The following is a 16,664-nucleotide window of genomic DNA, read 5'->3' as shown; positions in this document are numbered from 1 at the left end:
TGATGTTTTATACATTTTTCTTAAACCGTTAGTAACGGTTTAAGCTATTATAAAACATTAATTTTCGAATGGAAATATGAAAATCTACGATCTGATATTTTGTCAACAATCTTACATCATTGGGTTGGAGATATTTATGCAAAAATTTGCTCTTTCCAAGACAAAAAATAAAATAGTTGTAAAAATTGTAAATCTGTGAGATTGCAGCTTTAACACATAGCAGACTTGGTCAACCACAATCAAACCTCTAGTGCCTCTTAAAGCGATTAGCTAGTAGCCTGCCAAATGTGTTTTCTGACGAACAGAATGGGCAACTAGCTAAAGAGAGTGACAGGTACTGTGTTGATCCACAAGTGAAGGATGTGAGGTCGGAGTTCAATGAGGAGGACAGAATTGATACTGGCTTTTGGACCAAAGTGATCCAATTAAAAACTTTCACAATGGTCCGCTACCCAATGCTGAAGAAGCTTGTGATGGCTCTACTGACCATCTTTAGCGGACCTTTGATTGAATCCATATTTAATATCATGGATGATATCATAGAAAAAGACAGGACCCAGCTAACAGTGGTCAACTATGAAGCTGTGGTCATTGTCAAGACTTCCCTTAAAGTGACACTCTTATTCAAAAATAATACATAAACATGTGTAACAAATATTAATTTTGACTGATAAACCTATAACTACTTACTAAATAATGCATTTATAGAAAATATTATAACTGATAACGAGATTATAACTGTGTAAATAATAGCAGAAAACGCAAAAATATTAAATGATTGGTGAATGCTAAAATATTTACTGAGGTCTGCTATAGTCGCATAAGGGTGAAATACCATGCTTTTTGCTCATTCCTTTCAAATTAAACTCGGTATCCTTCATAAGAACCATTGTTTTCGACACTTATTTATCCTTTTTGGAATATTAAAAGAAAATAATAAATTGTTGTAAATCTTATTAGGGAGTAAGAGTGCATCTTTAAGATGGGCAACCCAGTTGAAAAGAATGAAATTAATATAGGCAGACCAGTGAACATTTAGTTTAGAGACTTGTAATATTTTGTAAATATTTTCTTAGTAATATAGTTGTATGTAATTTATATATGTATGTGTATGTACTAGTTATTAAATGTGCTGTTTTAAACTTGATAAAATTACAAAACACAAGTCAATATAAATCTTAAATTCTATTCTGTTTTTTTTTTAACTTGTATTGAATGAGTCACAGAGTTGAGTGAATTCTTGATTAATGAGCAAGAATTTAAGTATTGAGGGATGTTTTTGTCAGGGGCCTTATGTATGTTGACAAAAGCTGCCATAAATATCATAAATATACAACATACGGTAGATTTGATTGATTTAAAGTCAGGAAAGGCTTTGAAATGTGTTTTAAAATGCTTAATTCCTGGAGCTTTTGAGGGCCTCCGGCCCCCTGGGCCCCTAGCCAGAGCATTGCCCTGGACCCATCGGTGGCCCCAAGCTTGATATTTCAGGTTTTTCAGCTCACCTGTCACTTTGTGACAAGGTGAGCTTTTGTGATTGCCTTTTGTCCGGTGTGCGTCGTCCGTCAACAATTTACTTAAAAGACATCTCCTCCTTAACCGCTGGGCCAATATTAATAAAACTTCATAGGGATGTTCCTTGGGTGGTCTTCTATCAAAGTTGTTCAAAGAATTCAATTCCATGCAGAACTCTGGTTGCCATGGCAACCAAAAGGAAAAACCTTCTTCTCCCAAACCACAAGGCTTAGGCCGTTGTTATGTGGTAGGTATGATCACCAAATGGTCCTCTACCAAGATTGTTCAAATTATGGCCCTTGGGTCAAAATTGGCCCCGCCCCGGGGGGTCATGGGTTTTCTCTATATGTTTATAGTGAAAACTTAAAAAATCTTCTCCTCTGAACTTACTTGGCCTAGAGCTTAGATATTTGGCTTGATTCATCGTCTAGTGGACCTCTACAAAAGATTGTTCAAATTATGGCCCTGGGGTCAAAATTGGCCCCGCCCCAGGGGGTCATGGGTATTCTCTATATGTTTATAGTTAAAACTTCAAAAATCTTCTCCTTAACTTACTTGGACTAGAGCTTAGATATGTGGCATGATTCATCGTCTAGTGGACCTCTACAAAAAAAAATTCAAATTATGGCCTTGGGATCAAAATTGGCCCCGCCCCGGGGGGTCATGGGTATACTTGATATGTTTATAGTTAAGACTTCAAAAATCTTCTCCTCTTAACTTACTTGGACTAGAGCTTAGATATTTGGCATGATTCATCGTCTAGTGGACCTCTACAAAGATTGTTCAAATTATGGCCCTGGGGTCAAAATTCGCCCCGCCCCCGGGGGGTCATGGGTTTTCTCTATATGTTTATATTAAAAAAAGTCAAAAATCTCCTCTGAACTTACGTTGCTTAGAGCTTAGATATTTGGCATGATTCATCGTCTAGTGGACCTCTACAAAGATTGTTCAAATTATGGCCTTGGGGTCAAAATTGGCCCCGCCCCGGGGGGTTAGGGTATTCTCTATATGTTTATAGTTAAAACTTCAAAAATCTTCTCCTCTGAACTTACTTGGACTAGAGCTTAGATATGTGGCATGATTAATCGTCTAGTGGACCTCTACAAAGATTGTTCAAATTATGGCCTTGGGGTCAAAATTGGCCCCGCCCCCTTGGGGGGTCATGGGTTTTCTCTATATGTTTATAGTGAAAACTTCAAAAATCATCTCCTCTGAACTTATGTGGCTTAGAGCTTAGATATTTGGCATGATTCATCGTCTAGTGGACCAAAATGGTGGGGTCAAAATTGGCCACACCGGGGCTGATGGGTTTTCTCTATATGTGTTATAGTGAAAACTTAAAAAATCTTCTCCGAACTCACAAAGACAAGTAACGTCTTAATTTAAACTGGATTACATATTTAGTACACATACCAATTTTCAATATGGGCCACATACAACAATTAATAACAAATATACATATATAGATACACACGTAAAATCAAGTAGTGACAAGAGCTTAGATATTTGGCATGATATATCATCTAGTTGACTTGTACCAATATTGTTCAATCTTTGGCCCTGGGGTCAAAAAATGGCCCCACCCGGGCGGTCATGGGTTTCCTTATATATGTATATGATGAAAAATCTTCTTCTCCGAAACCAAAAGGCGAAGGCCTTAGATATTTGGTATGAAGCATCGTTTATCGGACCACTATTAAGATTGTTCAAACTTTAGCCCTGGGGTCAAAATTGGCCCCGTGTTCATAGGCTTAGGTTTTCAATATTTGTATACAATGGAAGCATTAAAAAAAAAATCTCTCCGAATTCACAAGGACTAGAGCTATTTGGCATAATACATAATTACGTGGACCTCTACCTTTATTGTCCAAACTTTGGCATTGGGGTAAAAAATGACCCCGCCCCATCAAACCAATGTGCAATATATGACAGGTGAGCGATTCAGGGCCATTTGGCCCTCTTGTTTTAAATTCTGAACTTTCACCCATGTGTTTTATTGATTTCCAATTATACATTTCAATTCAATCGTGTCTTTTTGTGAATAAGTGAAGGTATTCTTATGGTAGTTATTGTTCAGCTGGTCTACTTACTCAACTTCCATTGAAAGAGATGAAAATGTTGATATTCATGTATTACTGGGAACTTCTTTCTTCAATCTTGATTATGAAAATTCTGTCCTGATATATAATCATTCAGCTATCTAATATTATCCAACTGTGAAAAGTAATATTAAAAGATATTTTATAGGATGCAGGCACATCAGAACACCTGGACGAGAAGTTGATCAGCAAAATACAAAGCCTTTTCCTTGAAGGAAGCGCTGACACAGAAAAATGTTTGAAAACAATCGAATACGCAAAAAAGTTTTCTTGCAAAAAAACATGAGGAACCACCTTCTACTGTCACGTTTGAAGGAAAATTTTGAATTATTCGTATGGAAATCATTTTGCCTTGGATAAGATCTTGATTTTGTAATGATTTTGTGCTTTAAAAGATGTTTTTAGTTGCATTGAAACTTGATTGTTGGGTTACCATGAGCTCTGAAAGCTACATAACAAGAAATTGGGAGAGAAACATGTTGGTGTTGGTAGTGACTATTATGGAGGGAGTATATTTACTCCCAACATCTATGGTTATCTATCTGCATCATTTTAACAACAAGCTACATTTGGACAATTTCATCTGTAAATAAACTCTACACTATCCGCTAACATCCTGGAAGAAAGACAATGTGAGTGTTTTTGTGTATTGTAGAAAAAGGAGATAAACAGTTGAAGTTGAAAATACCCATTTTTATCAACTTTTCAACAAGAGTTTTCAGTGAAATTGCAATATTGAAACCATGTTGATCATGATACTACCACTTTAATGATGGACCAAATCCAGGACTTGTATAATGGACATATACAGATGAATAAGAAGACACCATGCTTTTGAAAGGAATAAAAAAAATGAAAATATTTGAAATAGAATAGATAGGAAGAAGTCAATATATAACAGACACGCGAGTGCAGATGTGGATCTGCAGGATTTGTTTAATTTGGCTCTTGGAATCAGTCAGCATGTCATCACTGCTTGAAATATCTTGTTTATGTAGTTTAACACAGGATGAATTCAGTAGAGATGAAACCATCAGAAGTCAATTGCAATCAGACCTTAAAAGAGACATGATAATTCATGTAATATGAGGATGCATAAGACATTTTTCTTGCAGATTAGACTGCCAAACAATTCAAGATTATTTGCGCATAAAAAAATAATTAAATGGTAATTTAACTTTGAAGAAAAGAGCTTATGGACAAGGGATTGAGAATCAGACAGTCTGAAAAATAATATACAAAGGGTTAGAATGGCGGTTCATGTCATAATCCAACAATAATGCATTATTCACTGGTATGAATTATGAAGAATAACAAAGAAAGAGGAAGTCATACCAGGTTATATTGTTCATTCTCTACATTGAATCAAACTTTAATAAAAGCATGATGAATTCTACAAACAACTTAAGCTGTATCTTGGAAGATATGTTTGAATTTTTATTTCTATTTCAACATATGATAATAAAAAATAATGCCTTCTTTTCATTTCAATGTGTATGTCAGGATTCCGTGTCTACCTCTGCAATTCCAATGATAGCAGGCGTGGCGAAGATGGCTTATAAAAAACCCAGACATCAACATGGCAGCAGCCTTGAAAGGCCTTCGATCTCTCGACTCAGCTCAGACTGAAGAGGTGTTTGATGCAAAGCTGGAGAACCTGGAGCAAGCTCATGTATAGAACAATGCTAGTTTAATAACTATGTAACAAAACGTTATGGTTGCCGATTAACCTTACTAATTTTGATCAGCAGAATAATATTGTCCTGAATGTACGTTTCATTTGTTCCAAATTTAAATACCGTAAAGTATTGGCATCATTATGATAAATATTACTGAAACAGGCCCGTAGGATGGAAATTGACATTGGGGCTGCGGAAGGGGTGTGCTCGGAAGGGGTGTCCCCTCCCTTCGAGATTTTTTTTTAATTTTAAGCATTGAATGACTCGATTTCCAGTGAGTTCAGGTATTATTTTCATGTTTTAATCTAAACCTTTTTCAGTTAAAATAGTTGATAGATATAAAACTATTATCGTTTAGTAACATTTATTCTCTATTACATTTAGACACTGACACATGGGCAAGATCGTGACCTTCAGAAGCTGACTTGTCTTTGTCAATGCCCTTCTTAGGTTGTCACTATGCTTTAACAGTTCATACCCAAGTGTAATACTATAGAGAAAGTCAAATGAGGCCATCTGACTCTTCACACCAATACACCAACAATGCGCGCTCTGGTCTCAGTCTTTTGTGGTCTCATAGGTCAGGTATCCCACAATTTCTGGAGAACGGCCTAACAGTCCATCTAGTCGGACACCACTCTAAATCCAGGTGTGGCGGGACTCATTTCCTTTCTCAGTTCTTCAACTACAGTTTCTTCCACTTACCCGTCTTCAATAAACTGCCGACTGTTTTCATGTTATTCACACGCCAATTAGCTAGACGGTCACAGGTTTAATTATGACATGGTGGCCTGTTTATTCACTATCGTGTAAGACTGCTGCTGATCTATATGCACGTGGCTTTATTTAAAATACCATTATTAGGAAATTCGGTATCAAATATTCGCAGTCCCATTGCTGTTACTAGCCAGAATATTGGAGCCGCGGTTGCGGCCACTGCCGCCCCAGCTTCTACGCGCCTGTGAAATGTGTGTCCTGTGTATAAGTGTGGTTATTTTTCTTGTTTAAGTGAAAGAATTTAAGAATACAAAATATTTTATAAATGCTGTCATACAAGACTATTACATAACAATTACCACTTGAAAGTATGCCGCCGCTGTCACCTGGCTACTACTGTCAGGATTGTCTGTCAGCGCTTTTAAAATAGGCCACTACTGTGTGCTCGAGTGTTGTCACAGGTGTAAGTATCAGACAAATTACTCTATTAAAATGTATGGGTTTTCAATTTTTGATGATATGTTTATACAAGTATTTATTTATGTATACAGTATCTTAATAACAGAAAGAAGAAACTTTTATTGCTTTTACAGTTTTTTAAGCAATCAATAGACAGGAATGATGGCTTGCAGCAGAAAATTATAAATACAAATATAAAATAGAACATTTATAAAATGTACACAGAACATGTACAGCAAGATCAAAGCATGTGTTGCGAAGAATACAAGAGTATTCTAAATATTTGCCAATCCACATTTGTGTCCACTTAGGGGAAATCTATCTACTATGCTGTTCTTGTTGTTTTAAACCATTAAGTCTTTTACTTATCAAAAAGATTATTAATGGCTGTGGTGATATTAAAAATCCAGTGCTCATACTCATAATTTGGATATTTTTCTTTAATTATTAATTTTGTTGCAAGCTGACTGAAATTATAACAAGAGCTGTCGTAAGACAATGCGCTCGACTACGCTTTGACTTGGAAGTGAATACAACAATGATGTAATATTTGCCTGTCAAAAGCATTAAAAAAATCAAATTAAAAAGTAAACAAGAATCGCCATGTGACAAAACCAAGTTTTTAATGATTGGCAGAAGAGATTCAGTTTTAATTGCTTTTTTCTATTTTTTGTAACAATAACCTTGATCATAGCGGCCCCGAACACAAACCCACGGAAGTAATCCAGAAACTCTTCTTGCTTATCAAATTTGGTCACAATATGTCAACCATTACTTAAAACCAAACAATAATCTATTTTTAGTAACAGTGACCTTCACCCTAGAGGGCCAATTTGAAGGCAATCAAATGAAAGCTCTCCATAAACTTGTCCTACTTACCAAGTTTGGTCACACTATGTCATACTTAAGTTATTCAGTACTAACCATAATTCTGTTTTTAACAACAGTGACCTTGACCTAGACCATAACTCTCGGGGCCAAAAACACAATCTAATAAGGAGTCTATAAACTCTTTCATATATACCAAATTTGGTTGCAATATGTATAACAACCAGCCAAGAGCCTTTAGTTTTTCCTTATAGTTATTGTTAGTTTTTCAATCTATTCCCATGACCAGATCCATCTTCATATCTTGATGAATTCAATTTGAATCAATATCCACTTATTACTGAAAAGTATTGCAAAATGTTAATTTATTGTCAGACAGCATTATTTTATCTTTATTATCATAACAAAATGTTCTGCCATGGTTGTTGAATCACCAGGCACATTGGGAATTAATGGCATGTCTGAGTGATTATTTGAGGATATATTCCATGAGAGAGGATGAAAAGCTAGGGAATCGGCCTTTTTTACATTAAGAATATTATATATTTAGTATAACATAGATGTTTTTAATGCCCCGTAAGGTGGGCATATTTTAAAAACACTGTCCATCAGTCTGCCTGTGTGGTCGGTTCAATTTCACATGTCCGAGATGTAACTTTCTCATGAATGGACAAATTTTAATGTAACTTGCCACATGTGTTTGACATACCAAATCAACATGTCACGTGAAAGACCCGTGTTCCTACCTCAAAGGTCAAGGTCACACTTAGTGTTTGAATATGCTCTGCATTAGAATGTGTCATATTTCCTTAATGTAAACATGAACAGTTTTATAGTTTTTGCTGTAATAAACAGAGCTGTTTGAACAACTAGTATCTAAATCATAACTTGCTTCCTATTTTGAGCGATGACATGTTCATATTTTAACAAACAAACACAAACAAAGCAAAAATGTTTTTGTACCTTTATAAAATTATAACCTTGATATAGGACCATGTATTTACAGATAATAAACAACAAGTTATTAACCTTATGAAAGAAAACAAGCAAATTCGTTGAATTGATATCCCCCGCCTGATTTGGCTAAGTCAAGGAATGGAAATCAATTGTTGATAAAATATATATATGTATCAGTTTGAGTTTGATTGCAACTGTTTGTCACATTTAGAATTGACCAAAAAACCTAGTTTATGACCTCATGTTACCCAGTTCCTAACTAATCTAAGATTTCATCATTTTTGGCCCCACATGACCTACTAGTTTCAAACTATTCATAGATTTCATCGAGGCAAACATTCGGATTTAGTTTCATGGAAATAAGAGCAGATGTATTGCCTCTAGAGTGTTCCCAATATTTCTGTAAGATATGACCTAGTGTTTGACCCAATGTGACCAATTTTAAAACTCACGTAAGATTTCAGTAAGGCAAGCATTTTGACCAAATTTGAACATAACTGACTATTCAATACCAATGATTTTACCTAACTGACCTGGTTTCTGACACCATGTGACCCAGTTTCAAACTATTCAACAACAATCAATGAAAACAGTCTGATTAAGTTTCATGAATATTAGATTGCCTCTTGTGTGTTCCCAATATTTTTTCTTATATTAGACCTATTGACCTTGTTTTTTACCCAGAAGACCCACTTTTAAAACGCAGTCCAAATTTTACCAAGAGAACAATCTGACCATGTTTGAATATAATCAGACCAATCACCACCATAAAAAGTTTTGGAGAAATTTTTTGAAAGATTTGACCTAGTAACCTAATTTTTTATCACATGTGACCCAGTTTAAAACATGTCCAAGAACTTATCAAGGAAAACATTCTGATCAAGTTTCATGAATATTAGACCGTACATAATGCCTCTAATGTGTTTCAAAGATTTTCTAAGATTTGACCAAGTGACGTAGTTTTTGACCCCATGTGCCCCACTTGTACGTGCAGTCCATATTTCATCAAGGCGTACATCATACCAAAGTTTGAACTTAATCCCACCAGTCATTTCCATTCTGGACAAAAAAATCTAAGATTTGACCAAGTGACCTAATTTTCAATCACATGTGACAAAGTTTGAAATAAGTCCAAGATTTCATAAAGGAAAACATTTTGATTAAGTTTTATGAATATTTGATTATGTATAATGCCTCTAGTATGTTCCAAATATTTTTCTAAGATTTGATCTTGTGACCTAATTTTTGACCCCATGTGACCCACTTTTTTAAGTGGTCCATATTTCATTAAGGGGTACATCATGACCATTTTTAACATAACTTGAGTAATCATTACCATGATGTGGTTCCGGACAAGATTTTTCTAGGATTTGACCTAGTGACCTAATTTTCTATCATATGTGACCCAGTTTTATTTACAACCAAGATTTCATCAAGGATAAACATTCTGATTAAGTTTCATGAATATTTGACCAAGTATAATGCCTCTTGTATGTTCCAAAGATTTTCCTAAGATTTGACCTATTGACCTAGTTTTTGACCCCATGTGATCCACTTTTACAAGTGGTAGTGATTTGATCAAGGGGAACAATCTGACTAAGTTTGAACATTTTTCTGATCAATGCCTACTAAGATATGGTACCGGACGGAAGGACGGACAACACCAAAACAATATCCCCCTCCCAAAACCTTCAATTCAGCGAGGGATTATAATAAGTTGAAATTATCTGAAACTGCGATTGCAGAATACTGTAAACTTGCTGTTAAAAAGAGCTTATAAAAAACAGACGCAATACCAATGTCACATATTTATACTGAATAAAAACAAGAACAAAATAAGCGCAAGCACTACAGTGGTAAAATGGTATCAAGGCTTGGTCAAAAAAATATTTTAACATATTAATTTTGCATTTTGATCAATCTTCTACAATTCTTTATAGAGTGTAAAGTCTATAAATAATTCTTATATCTATAGTAGTGACTTGCTTGGCAAGCTTTCACATAATGTTCAAGTATTTAAGCAAGGCTTTATATAAAGCAGGCAAAACAAACAATCTCATAAACATGAAAATAGCAGACTAAATGTAACCGTAGTTACTGTACATATTTATGACCTGAAAACAGTGAAACAGTAAATGGTGATGTCATACCACATTATAACCAAACAACATGGTCTCCTTTAATGTAAACACTTGTATGAAATAGTAAGGTTTGAAAATAATATCACAAAGAGCCATCAAAGGAGCAAGTCCTTTTTAGTTTATAATAATCTCTCAGTATCAGAATATCCTGGGTCGCGAGTCTTCCATCACATGGTGATTGCATCTTCTGGAAGAGAAAACAGAGACGTTAATAATTAGGGATGGAAGCGAATATCCGAGTATCCGGATATCCGGATATCATGCAAGTATTCATATACCAAAATGGGTATTCGAATATTCATTAAGAATTAAAATTTCAATGAAATAGCTTAGCAGAGACATAGCAATTGTTATAAAACTTTTCAGATGAAATATTTCAGGTGATCAACAGTGTGTGTCGCGAAGCGGGTATGTGTCACAAATCGTCTGCTAATTGGGTGTTTGCACAAGGTGTGATATTGTGTCCTTGTGCAGCACCCTGTCAAGTTCTATGACCTTGTTTACAACGACAAGTGTTGTTTTATGATCTCAGATGTGCTTAATTGACACTAATTGGCACTAGTTGATATTAAACGGTAACATGGTGGACGCTATCTTGTTTCTGAACAAGAACAGAACAGAACAGAAAATTTATTGTTAACTTGAACATATACAGTTCATCGTTGTTACAATAACATAACACATGGCATGGCAATAGTTGATAAATGCGAGAGTGCATTATACATATATACATATATGAACTAACAATGATTTCAACATGTTAAAAGTTAAGCATTATTATTCAAAGCAGTATATCGTAGTTTAAAAGCATGTTTGCAATACAAAGCTAGTTTTCGTAGACATGCAGCATTTTCCGAGTTTAATAATTGAATGAATTTAAACATGCTTGGTCTTGCATAGTAAAATCTAGTTATGTATTTTTTCCTAATGTCATAATATTTCGGACAAATCAAAACAAAGTGATATTCATCTTCGATATCATTATGAAAACATAAAACACATTTACGTTGATTTCTTTCAATATTAACATATCTTCCTCTTTCAACATTTAACATATGAGAGGACAATCTTAATCTAGCAATTATATTCCTAAGTCTATAGCTATACAATTTATCTATATACGATGACATATGTATAGTGCATTTTAGTTCTCTGTATAACACTAGTGAACTTAATGAGTTTATATCATTTTTCCAATGTCCAATAAACGAGTCGATTAACCTTCTTCTAAAATTAGGAATAAAATAATCAATATTAATCGACTCCGGATATAACCATACTTCATTGAATCCTGCATTTTGTAATATAGTGCGTACATTAGAACACCAATTGTTTGAATTTGCGTTATTTTCCGCATCATATCGAAGGCTTTGCAATGTATTGTATAAAATGCAATTGTCTCTTTTATATTGATACAGTTTAAGAAAATATTTAACAATTCGTACATGTCTAGTAACATACAGAGGGTACCGTCCTAGTTCACCATATATTGCAGAGTTACTAGTGCTTCTTTTTACACTAAGAAGTCTTTTCAGAAATTTTCTATGAACCCTTTCTATATTTTCAGCACTACAAAAGCCCCATACTTCACAAGAATAGCACAAAATTGATGACACAAATGAGTCGAATAAACCCAACATAATTTTAACAGGAATTTCTTTCCCCCTAGTTATCCCAAACAAATTTCCCATAGCCTTAAGTCCTTTATCTGCTAATGTTTGTGTAGCATTCATAAATGATCCCCCACTTGACAAAACAATGCCAAGTAGTTAAAAGATTGAACCTTTTCTATCAATTCATCATTGTAATAAATATTTACATTTTCATTGGTATTACCTCCCTTTTTATAAACAACTATTTTTGTTTTATTAACATTAACCTTAAGTTTCCACTTTTCACAATATGCATGCAAATTATTTAAAGATCTTTGAATACCTTCAACAGTATCAGAAAATATTACAGCATCATCTGCAAACAATAACAAATAAATTGAAAGTTGGTCTAATGTTAAACCTGCATCGTTATTTTCATTTAAATATAGTTCTATATCATTAACGAACATTGAAAATAAAATCGGTGACAATATTTCTCCCTGTAAAAGGCCAATATCACAATCATAAAAATCAGATAGCGAGCCCATATGTTTTACACATAATCTTACTTGACAATAAATTGACTTAATAACGTTAAATAGACGACCGTCTAATCCAGACTTCAATAGCTTAAACCACAAACCATTTCTATAAATAGAATCAAAACACTTAAGTAGGTCAACGTAACAACAATATAGCTTCTTTTTATTTTGCAGTTGTTTGTCAATGAACGACTTCAACAAGAAAATTGCATCTATTGTACTATAATTGCTTTTAAAACCGAATTGTGCATCGGTGAGTAAGTCTGTTTCCTTAACCCATCGTTTCAGCCTTTCATTTATCAACACAGTAAAAAACTTAGCGAAACAGCTAGTCAATGTAATGCCTCGATAATTATTAGGATCTGAATTATCACCTTTTTTAAATATGGGTAAAACTACGCCTTTTGACCACGAACATGCGTTCGATTAAGATGCGACATCGAATGAAAACTGTTGTGAAGTATTCGAACATTTCGAACTTGAAAGTAGTGTGTTTACAGTGTTTAATTAAATTATCAAATATATAAATGATTTATTTTCTATTTAGTATTTATTCATGTTTTATTTTGTGTAGTGTATTTTATTTTTCATACGATATGTAAACATGTTTAGTTTATTATTAAATAAAAAAAGTACACGCATGTAAATAAAGAAAAATCAGATCGTCTTTTGTCTTCTTATCTTTTCCGCAATTATACCCTTCATTACAAAACATCGCAGAAATTGTAGGTATTGCATTAAATCAAACAATGTAATGAAATAAAATTACAATCGACTATCAAATAATCAAAGCGTCATTTATTTTTGTTGTTGTTGTTGAGTTTATAAAGGTCTGCCCGCGCCCTATAATGGCTGCATTATGGCTTGACCCCGTCACATCCCCAAGTGTGACTTAAACAGAATTTTGAAGCCAAAAGGGGAGTTTTACCCCCATCGGTTGATGGGATATTCGTCAAAGGAGTAATTTTTAGACTGTCGGCTGCAAGCCGACAGTCTTTAGAGAGCGGTATTTCAGAAACGCGACTAGTCGCCTGACACGACATATTGAACATGAATATATTAATACACACCACCTGCGTAGCAACAGAACTACTTGCGTGAATGCGGGGCGTCAAGTACTTGCTTATGTGTATTTAACGCGTTATTGCCTTTTTTATGACAAACATTGCGTGTTACTCTTAGTATAGTTGTACTTGCAATTTGGTGAGTTTTATTGAAGAAAGTAATGAAAAATAATGAAAGTATAGCATTTACATACGAAGTCATTTTACCCTACAACCAATAGTAAGCTACACCACATGTTTGCACCCCGTGTGACGTCACACATATCCCGGCATTCAAGACTGACCCGGCAAATCCCGGCAAAGAACATATTTTATGAATGAAAGCTATTAAGAAATAAATCATACGCGGTTAAAGAGTTCATATCATGTAATATTTTGTTAAATAGCTTTTATGTTTCAAATGATTTATTTTTAGCAGCAATCGAACTATTGTATTTGTTTGAGTAAGTTATTTGGATAATAACTATCACAGTGTTTCAACGTTATGCCTATTGTTATTTTGCAGAGGAATTGCACGAGCGGTAACAATTTACCATAACACCGGTTGATCCGCCATCTTGGAGGCTCTCGCGTAATTTCAACTTTCTTCAGCAATTTATCGCACGATTTTCTTCAAATATATCGGTAAATCAATACAGATGCAGATTTTATTGACACAACATGTCTAAGAAACTTTCATTTGCTACGGAGTATAAAGATAGCCTGGATAGTGTTGCCAAAAAGCGCTACGAGCAGAAGATAACCATAGTGGGTGGGGTAGACCCTTACGCAACTGATTTGGTTTGGTCAAAAGATGTGGCGTGCCTACCCTCAGTTACGCATATAGACATCGTTCACTATTTACTCTTTACCCCTAGTCCATACACGAAAGAAGATTTGAAAGCTTGGAAATCACTTGATGCTGTAAACCAACTCTGCAGTGGATGGGTGCAAGAGAGATCAAGTTACAAGACAAACAACCATGTCATAGTCACTGCAAAGATATATAACTCAGCATTAACTATAATAATGTCTGTAAAACAGTGTAAAATTTATCTCATGTGAGCTCGAACCCATGATCCCCGGTATAACCTGTTCCTTGCTCTACCGAGCTAGCTGGGCACCTGTCATTACTTATTAATATAATATTATCATGGATTTCTTTTCAGGTATTACATTCACAACGACTTAGAGAGAAGCCACTTAGACCCTGGGTCATAGTGAAACCAGATGGTGTTGTGGAGGGGGCCCACTGTAATTGTATGGCTGGTCTTGGAGAAGCATGCACCCACATAGCAGCTCTTCTGTTTTCAATATCTGCAACTGTGCAAATAAGAGATTCGCAAACGTGTACCCAGTCCGCAGCATATTGGAAGATTATACCAGCATCAGTGAAGACCATAAGGTATAAAACTGTAAGCAACATAAACTTTACCTCAGCAAAAACTGCCAAAAAACATTTTGATGATAATTTGCAGTGCATGAATAATGGAGAAATCCCAGTTACAAACACCCCTTCAGTAAGAAAAGTTAAAACACCTAGAGCATCAGAGGCAGATTTCATGTCATTCTGTCAAAAACTGTCAGTGTTAAAATCTAAACCAGCCGTACTATCAGTCATAGAGCCGTATGCTGCAGATTATGTTCCAACATGTGAGAAACGAGACTTTCCTTTAATACTTAGTGAACTGAAAGATCCGGATATGATTGGTGAGCCATTGTGCACAGTACAATCTAAATGTAAAAACATAAGGGTTTCATGCAGCAAAGAACAATCCGAAAATGTTGAGGTTGAAACTCGGCTGCAGTCAAAATCAAAGCTATGGAACCAGTCCCGAGCTGGTAGAATCACAGCATCAAACATGCGAAGTGTGGTTTTTACAGACCCTGACTAGCCATCGAAATCTCTTGTAAAGAAAATATGCTATCCAGAGACCCAGTGTTTCCAGACTGAAGCCATGAAGTGGGGAACAGTGAATGAAAGAGTGGCTCTAAAGCAGTTTGTGGAGTATACCAGCCCAAAGCATGAAAACCTGCTAGTGAGAGAAAGTGGATTTATTATTTCAGAAGATCTACCCTGCATTGGTGCTTCACCTGATGGTATAACTGCCTGTGACTGTTGTGGCAATGCATGTATTGAAATTAAATGCCCCTTTAATGCTAGAAATGATAAAATTGATGAGAACACATGTGATTTCTTAGTTTTAAAAAATGATCAACTCCATTTAAGTGAAAATCACAAGTACTATTACCAGATACAAACTCAATTAGGTGTATGTAAACAGGAAATGTGCTTCTTTGTTGTTTGGACATTATGTGATTTATTTATTAAAGAAGTGAAATTCAATCCAATTGTTTGGGAAGACATATGCAGCAAGTCAAAAGGTTTCTTTGAGTGTGCGGTTTTGCCAGAATTAGTTGGTAAAGTATTCACAAGCTTGCCAGTGCCAGCCAAACAGCCGGTATTGAATACTACTGATAATGTCAGAAGAAACACATAAATGCAGGTATTTGCTGAGATATTGTAATTATTTTTTGAAACTTCTCATTCATTTAGGAAGTTCAGTTGAAACAGAGTTGGTAAAAAATGAACTAAGGTATATACATTTTGAATTCTAATTTTTAAATGAGAACTTTACTGGCCAGCACAGATTGGTAAAATGCTAGTCTACCAATATAAATGTGCCTGGTTGGAATCAGTAAAGCTGATGAATGTACTGGTTGTGTAGCCAGGATGTGAATAGGTCTGCAGTTGGCTGATAATGCATATCACTTTAAATGTTTAAGCTGCACTCTCACAGATTGACTGTTTTACTAACTCTTTTTTTATTTCTTGATCTTGTAATGAATTATTTTATGCGAATTTCTGAACACTGGTCATAACAGACAACTGGAAAAAGTAGATCGCTGCTTTCTTATTTTAATTCAGTCAAAAAAGACAAGTGAAAATATTGGAACGCTGATTTCTTATTTTAATACGATCAAAAGATGATGTTCTATGCCAAAAATCTCATTATTAGTAAAGTGTTAGTAATGCTTTTAACCATAAAACAATTAGTCATAAATGTAAATATAAAAAAAACATGATCATA

General features: G+C 34.8%; 1 pseudogene; it reads left to right on the top strand.

Annotated features, from left to right (window-relative positions):
- The window catches only part of LOC128210913 (uncharacterized), a 50,746-nt pseudogene extending 34,673 nt beyond the window's left edge, over positions 1 to 16,073 (top strand).
- The last annotated feature ends 591 nt before the right edge of the window (positions 16,074 to 16,664 follow it).

Source organism: Mya arenaria, chromosome 12, assembly GCF_026914265.1.
Source record: "Mya arenaria isolate MELC-2E11 chromosome 12, ASM2691426v1".
Taxonomy (NCBI): Eukaryota; Metazoa; Mollusca; class Bivalvia; order Myida; family Myidae; genus Mya; species Mya arenaria.
Note: the sequence above shows the minus strand (reverse complement) of the source record. Positions and strands in the feature narration are given on the sequence as shown.